We start from the raw sequence: 8,291 nt of genomic DNA on the forward strand, positions 1-8,291 counted from the left end.
CTCTCCCTCTCTCTATATATATAGCATAAAATATATACTATACATATGTGGAGTAGTGTACTATTATATACAGGTATGGAGCCTTTAACCCCGAATGCTCGGAACTTGGGGTTTTCCAGATAGGGGTCTCAAGTAATTTGGATCTCCATACCTTAAGTATACTAAACAATTACTTAAACATTAAATAAACCCAATAGGATTGTTTTGCTTCCAATGAAGATTAATTATATCTTAGTTTGGATCAAGTACAAGGTATTGTTTTATCATCACAGTGAATAGGGAAATATTTTTTTAATTATTTGATAAATACATACATTTTGCCTGTTCCAGAAGGTATCCAAGTTTATTGTAAAGGCAAGGCACAGCCTTACTGCTGACACTAAGGGGGTTATTTACTAAACTCCAAATGCAAAAAGCACGAAAAATTTGTGATTTTTTAAATATAAAATCATAATTTTAAAAAAATCACAAATTCTTTTAGAATTTATTAAACCCCAAGGATGGAAAAGTCTTTATCTGAAAATCCACACAAATATGGAGAGCTTCCATCTGTAGAAAACCCTTTTTGCTGGGTAGGGTGCTTTAGCAGTGAGAGGATCATCCGTCTGTGATCCAATAATACATGTAGCAAACCAGGTACACTGTAGCACACCACACTTGAAGATCAGTGCATCAAATTTTCTTTATTGGCCCCAAACAAAGTAGATACATGCAAGGCAACATTTCGGACCCCACTGGGCCCTTTCTCAACCTGTCTGTGACCTATACAACACATAGTGATATAGTGTAGAAAAAGGAGGGAAGGGGGGGGGGATGTTGTGGGTGGAACCCAATTAAGGTAATTAAGTGAAAAGCATGTTCAGTCCATTAAAAATGTCTGTAGTTAGTCCTTCAGACTCTCCATTTATCTTCCATTTGTTTAAAGTCCAGAATATCAAATAAATCGAAAAAATTTAAAAAATTAAAAAATCCATTCAATTCCCAATGTGTGTACCAAGTGAAAAAATATATGTACCTACATTACACTGCACCTCTACCTTCTGTGGAATGTGCTTGTCGGTGTCAGTGTTGGCACTCAGAGAATCCCGTTCTTCTATTTAAAAAAAGGAGGGGAAAAAAACAATGGACTGAACATGCTTATCACTTAATTACCTTAATTGGGTTCCACCCACAACATCCCTCCCCCCCTTCCCTCCTTTTTCTACACTATATCACTATGTGTTGTATAGGTCACAGACAGGCTTGAGAAAGGGCCCAGTGGGGTCCAAAACGTTGCCTTGCATGTATCTACTTTGTTTGGAGCCAATAAAGAAAATTTGATGCACTGATCTTCAAGTGTGGTGTGCTACAGTGTACCTGGTTTGCTACATTTATCTGAAAATCCGGCATCTCAGACCTGTTGAGGTTGCATATAAGTCAATGGGAGAAGTCCCAATGATTTTTTGATGTGCGCTGGGTTTCGGGCAATACCCCGAAGTTTTCAGAGTTTTTGGGTGAAAATTACGGAAAAATTTTGGAAATCGTGAAAATCGTATGAAAATGTCTGAAAAATTAGTGAAAATCTGATTTTTTTTCCCGCAAAGCAAATTTTCAGGGAAAATGTAATAATAAATAATCGTAAAAAACCCCAACGGATTTGATCTGAGTTTGTAACAGAAAATATTGGGATAAATTAGGAGTTTGATAAATAACCCCCTAACTGTGTAGAACACCTCAACAAATTCTAGAACAGGTATGGGACCTGCTATCCACAATGCTTGGGACCAGGGGTTTTCCAGATAAGGGATCTTTCCAGTATTTGGATTTCCATACCTTAAGTCTACTAAAAAAAAACTATTTAAACATTAAATAGAAAAATTACACAAAATGACACAGCTAACAAAAAATTACATTATTGAACTACACAGTCATCAGTACATTAACCATACATTTAACACATGTTACATTATTTATTAAATTAAATGGAGTTCTAAATTATTTTGAAAGTTAGACAAAAATACTTTGTAAAAAAAAAAACAATCTCCAAAACTTCCAAGGGACACTGTAACCACAATGGCAAAACACAAAACTAAAATTAAGTTTATAATTTACACATTTTCTCTCATCAGTAGAAAGCAGCTTATAACATACTCTCTCTCCGAAGATGGCAGCACCCATTTTCAAGGAATAATGACCTGTGGGAGCAATTTATTGTGATTTAATAGGAATACAAAGCAATTTACAACATATATTAGTGTTTTTAATGACAGGTATAAGTGCCAAAGTTAAATGAATTTAAAATCCATACATCCTATAAGAGAATGAGTACATGTGTTTAAAACTCGAAAATAGAACAGCAGAACTCCAACGGCAAACACAACTTGTTTGCTTTGCTGGACAGTCTATGAGTCTTATTATTCAAGAGGTATAATTTAAAAAAGAAAACCTTTACTTTACTGCAGTGCTGCTGTACTAATTTTGACTACCTCTGACAGATGGCATAGTGCATTCCCTTGCCTACAAATCAAGGCCTCCCATACAGTCATCCTTGGCCTGCAGCAGGGCATGAAGTGGCATGTAGCTACCTGTAGGCTATTTTGCAGCATTATAATCCAGGGTTAATGCCTAGATTTCATATAACTAATGGTATGTGGATTTTTTTTCTTTCTTCTTTTGTTTATGGTGCACATGTGGATAGTCCTCATGAGAATTTCCAGGTTCCATGTAATAAATATCTATGGAGGGTAGAAAGAACTTGCAAATATGGTAGGTATATTGTGGGGATAAATACAATTAAATATCACCACTCTGATTTTTTTAGTACCTGTACAATATCTTCCAGAACCATTAGTGCCACTGATCTTGCTTTATATCTATAAGCCATAAATTGATTTTGCAATGGATTTTCATGTATTTGAAACACAAATAGGTTAATTTGTATTTTTTCAATAATATCCTACGGAACACTCAAAAACAAAAACCTGCATGTATTTTTCAGGCATACATATGCATAACAGACTGGAGAAAGCTGGATGCAGTCAGATGTTTGCAGTTGATACAGACTGAGAAAAGAGACTGTTCGTATATTACCGGTACCTGTATTTAATGGGGAACAGGGATTTCAAGGGGGTCAACAGATTTCACCAAAACTGGGCTGAGAAAGAACTGGAATAAGCATTTTAAATTTGTTAAAAGTTTATTACACCATTCAGATTCTTGGTAGACCAAGAATGAATTTCATTAATTAACCCATTAAAGAATTAAAAGGATTCTTACAACTACATGGCCCTCGTCCAGAAGCATAGTGGGATGTGGGTAGTCAATCACGTCTGTGCCTTCACATTATGAAAGATCAATCAAGTTCCCGGTCAAGGCTGCCTTGTTGCTGATAGGTTGTGAGTTAAGGTCTTGAGGGAAGCAGGAAGCCTGGGGAAGCTACCAGCAGGAAGTGGAACAGTGGTTTTTGGGAAATTTTTCAGTAAAGTAGCACAAAAAATGTCTTATTTCTTATTACTGTTGCTCTATGATATTGCCAATGCATGCCAAAATTTCATTTAGAAATGGACATGAGAGAGGACCTCCAACATAACTGTGCATGTCTATGTAAGTGGGATTATATTATACAGAGAATAACGTAACCCAGAGGCTAAACTCATGGAACACCAAGGTGACTATTATATATTTAAATTTTATAACAGGGGTAGATTATGTTTTATAAGCTTTGCAACAAATTACATTACTAAGCACCAATGATAATTTATAACTAAGAACCATTTTTAAGAATAATTTAAAGGATGTTTTACAAATACACACACAGTATAACAAAGGCAAATGTCGAGCCCACAAGTAAAATTAAAAACTATCAATGGTTTTATTTTAACTTACTTGAAAATAGAACTCTTCTTCAACTCTTTCGGTTTTCTTTTTTTTTCTTTTTCTGACCTTGGCAAGATTTTCTTTTCAATATTTTCTTCCTTTCCTTTTCTGGAATTCTTTGCTTTTGATATGGGTGTTTCTGTTAAAGCTTTTAGCTGTTCTTGAACTGCCCTGAGCTATAAGATTACAGATGCGATTTACAGAACCAGCACAGTTTTAAACATTTGCCAAATGTAGTGTTTGCTATTTATGTTGCATTAAGTGACATCTTGTGGTGATCTGAAAGGCATGCACTGAAAGACCAGAAAATTGCAATTACTCCAGCAATGACAGTTGTCCCTACACACTTTGCCAGGTAATTAGACAGATAGTTGGATAGATGAAAGAGAGATAATACCACTGGTTGATCAATCTATTTAAACAATGTATCAATATCATAAACTCTACTTTCTATAATTACAAGTTTTATGTTCATGGAACACCAAAGTGACTATTATATATTTATATTTTATAACAGGGGTAGATTATGTAATAAACTTTGTGTTTTTTCCCCTGTTTTAGCTGTTTGCTTCCACACAGAATATAGTTGCTTTGGTTATCCTAAGGTTGCTGTGGTAGCCCTATATATGGCCAGACCAGAACCCAGAGACTAGGCAGTTGCAGGGTGGGTGATATATTTGCCCACCCCCATAAGCTTAAAGACACACTTTCACCAGACAGGAAAAGAAAGCTAGACTAAGCCAGTAAACTAAATAATAAACAGTTTGCATCTGTAGTTCTGTTGAGATCGCATTTACATAGTTAATACATACTTGCTCCTGTTGCAAAGTGAGGTGTTGTGCCGTTCCATCTTCGGAATCCGAGGAAGAACTTTGTTCAGAAGAGCTAAAACTACTACTTTCATTAGTAGATGACTGGCAAAAATCCCCTCAAAAACATCCTGGACATACAAAGTTATTTAAAAGACTTCAGAGAGCTGCAGTTTACAGACATGTCTGGTGTGGAATGAACAAACAATGTAAAAAAGAACAATTTCTACCAAAAACAATTAGAATGTAAAAATGCATTAAAAAAGTGGCTTACTTAAAGTCAAGTTACATACAGTAACAGGATTTCAAAGTTTCCAATTACCTGCAGCTTTCAAGCCATGTTTACCACTTCATTGTCAGAAAGATTGTCCTTATAACAGGTCATGAACATTAACCGGACATCAGAAGCAAAGTCCTGAGTGTCTTTATAGAGTCCATTTTCCATTTTGTCCTTTAATAAAAGTGTGTTGGAAGGGGTGAAAGGAAAGTATAAATGACTAGAAAAGTGTAAACAGATCCTGACAGTAGTGCATATTGATGACTACGATTTCTTTTAGAACATGTCCAAGAAATATTTCCAAACAAGCAAACAAAGCATGTGCTGTACTAGCCTGAAGATACAGCAGACTTACAATATTAGGATCAATGCTGCTCAATTTGCCTGAGTCTCTTTTATTTAGGTCAACTCTGAAACACTGCTCATATTTTGTATTGCTGTATGTGGTTAGTAGCTTAGGAACCAAGAAGATGACCGCTAGCTAACAGATTATGTCTGTCAGATATAAACTCTTTATTGCAAAACTGTGTATAGGAAAAAAATATACATATCATGCTTTCTAGAAATTACAATCATTTTGACAGTATACCTGTAAAAACACAGTTTTCTAGGCTTAGCAGTCTTTCAATCTTTTTTTTAACATGGATTGCAAGTTGGAAGAAGAGAGACTTCTGTCTGTTTATAATGAGTGTGAATATCTACAAAAAGCCTACCTAATGTGGAACCAATTACTAATTAGCACTAGTGTAAATTACCAGCAATACTGGATTCTGTGCACATTACCCAAACACAATAACAAGGATTTAAAAGATTGTTTGCAGGATTGTGAAATGTGTTTGAAAGAATATACAAATTACATTTGACAGCTATCCTTAAGATGCATGCCGCAGGTAGGGTTGAAGATCTTTTCATCTTTTCTTTGTACAAATGTACAATAATGACACATCAACACTTTAACTTAGGGGTGTTCAATAGGTAGATCAGAATCTACCAGTAGACCTTTAGCTGGTGAGCAGTAGATCTCAAGACACGGTCAACAAACAGCTTGTCTAAATCACCCTCCTGTTTCATGCTTTTCATTCAGATATTTATTACATTAAGGTTACATAATAAATAGTTGTTTGTTAAATATAGCACTATACATTTTCTCATAAATCAATATTTAAATAATATTTTCCATGGAACAAAATGTTAACAGTGCTTTTATGGATGTAGATCCTAATGGGACAAGATCACTAAAAGTAGACCTCACATTAGCAAAGTATGGGCACTCCTGCTTTAACTTGTGATACATAAAAACAATAGATGATGCTGAAACACTGCAAATTGTGCTGATGCATTCTGCAGAAGGACAGAGGGGAGCAATGCTGGTAACAAAGGTTGTTTGACTGGTACCATACCGGCAATCAACAAGACAACCTTGCCTGCAGCCCACCGGCACAGATTAGGACATCCAATAGCAGGCCTTAAATATTCTTTAGGGGATGGGTGTGGGTTTGTGTACATGAACCATATTGTACTGTTTTACTAAACATAAAATACAGTATGTGCATGGCCAACTAAACTGAATAATTGGTTTTCAGGTTAGCACTAAAGGGGTGAGCCCATTTTAGTGCTAACCTAACTTTAGTAACATGTAGAAATCTCAATACTTTCAGGGCTATATACGCATCAGTTAACTAGCAATTAAAAAAGTATCATGGAAATGTTATAAGCAGTGCTTTATAAATATATGAAAGAAAAAGTAATTTAATTGCATACCAGTATATGGAGGGGGGGTAGTCAACAATAAAGTGGGTGAGGGGGTAAAGGATAAGAGAAACAAAAACACACTTTTTGAAACATCTCATTAGGAAAAGGAGAATACTATCCTAATTTATAACAGACCAACTCAAAATAAACTTACACTGATCATTCCAAGCTCCATGGGGTGTTTCATGGCACCACTATAATCAAGCAAGGATGTAGGGATCACAGCTTTATAGAAAGGCCATGCATACTCTGCGTGTTTCTTTGACATCATCTCATTAAGTATATTATTGCAGTGTTTTAGCTGTTCACATATTTGATTGTCTTTGATAAGGTGTACGTGATGCTGAGAATCAGGCAAGTCCACAGATGAAGTATTAGCTGACCTAGTTTTCTCTGTTCCAGACAGTGTTTTGTTTGGTTTTGATTCAGATAAAGTTGGAGAAGATTCACAGCTGGTTGCAAAGAACAATACAGCAGGAGTTGTTGTATCAGCTTTCCTCTTTATTCTTTTATTGCTCTAAAATGAAAATGTCAAAAACAAATTTAAAAAAAACATCATAATTTAGAATGCAGTGGATCAATTCATGCATTCGTGCCCCCCCCCGATTGCATTCATTTGAGTATTTTACATTCAGATTTTATCATCAATAAGCAAATATTCAATTTGTGAGTTTATTTGAAGTAGAAAAAACCTCACAAACTCGACCTTTGATAAATAACACCCTTAATGTGCCACCTAGTGACCAGTGTAGGAAATTCATTGCATGTTTACACCAGTTACCCTGAGGCGCAATAAATTGACAAAGCTGCAAATCCTAACATAAAAGGACTCCTTACCAGGCATACAGGTAACCAAAGAATAACATGGGTTTGACGAAAGAGGTGTGCAGGTAAGATTCTATACAGAGCATTAACAAGTCTCTCCTCCAAATACAAATGAATGTAAGTCTTGAAATGCCTATTTGCATACAGTTTTTTGAAAGGATGGTTTGGAAAGTTCCTTAACATAGACAAGATTCATTTTTGAGTAGTAAATAACAATTTGCACAACCAAATCTGAGTATATATGGTCACCTATACCTCAAGCAGCATTTTAGAAATACTGTCAACTCATGCCAATGTACCATCAACACACCACAAATTCTTCAATGCAGACAAACCAACTGGCATCAAAATGGTGCAAATAGTCTGTCAAGCTTGCCCGAGGTGAGCATACAAGGCCAGATTTTTAGCCAGTAAGTTTAAATTGCTCAAACTGCACTAACACATATGAAAGAAAATAGCTTAAAGGGATTCTGTAATGATTTTTATTATGTAGATTTTATTTCTAAATTACACTGTTTACATTGCAAATAATTCACTTTACAATATAAAATTTAATTCCTGAACCATCAAATGTTTTTTTTTTTTTAGTTGTAATATTGTTGTGTAGACAGCCATATCAGGTCATTTTGACTGGTAACGTGCTTTCAGAAAGATAAAGCACCTTAGGATAGAACTGCTTTCTGGCAGGCTGTGGTTTCTCCTACTCAATGTAACTGAATTTGACTCAGTAGGACCTGGATTTTATTATTGAGTGCTGTTCAGCTCTACCAGGC

At 35.4% G+C, this 8,291-nt stretch overlaps 1 pseudogene; it reads right to left on the bottom strand.

The window, feature by feature from the left end:
- Positions 1 to 2,274: 2,274 nt before the first annotated feature.
- Positions 2,275 to 7,714, bottom strand: LOC108713543 (annotated as a pseudogene).
- Between the last annotated feature and the right edge of the window lie 577 nt (positions 7,715 to 8,291).

This window comes from Xenopus laevis, chromosome 4L, assembly GCF_017654675.1.
Source record: "Xenopus laevis strain J_2021 chromosome 4L, Xenopus_laevis_v10.1, whole genome shotgun sequence".
Taxonomy (NCBI): Eukaryota; Metazoa; Chordata; class Amphibia; order Anura; family Pipidae; genus Xenopus; species Xenopus laevis.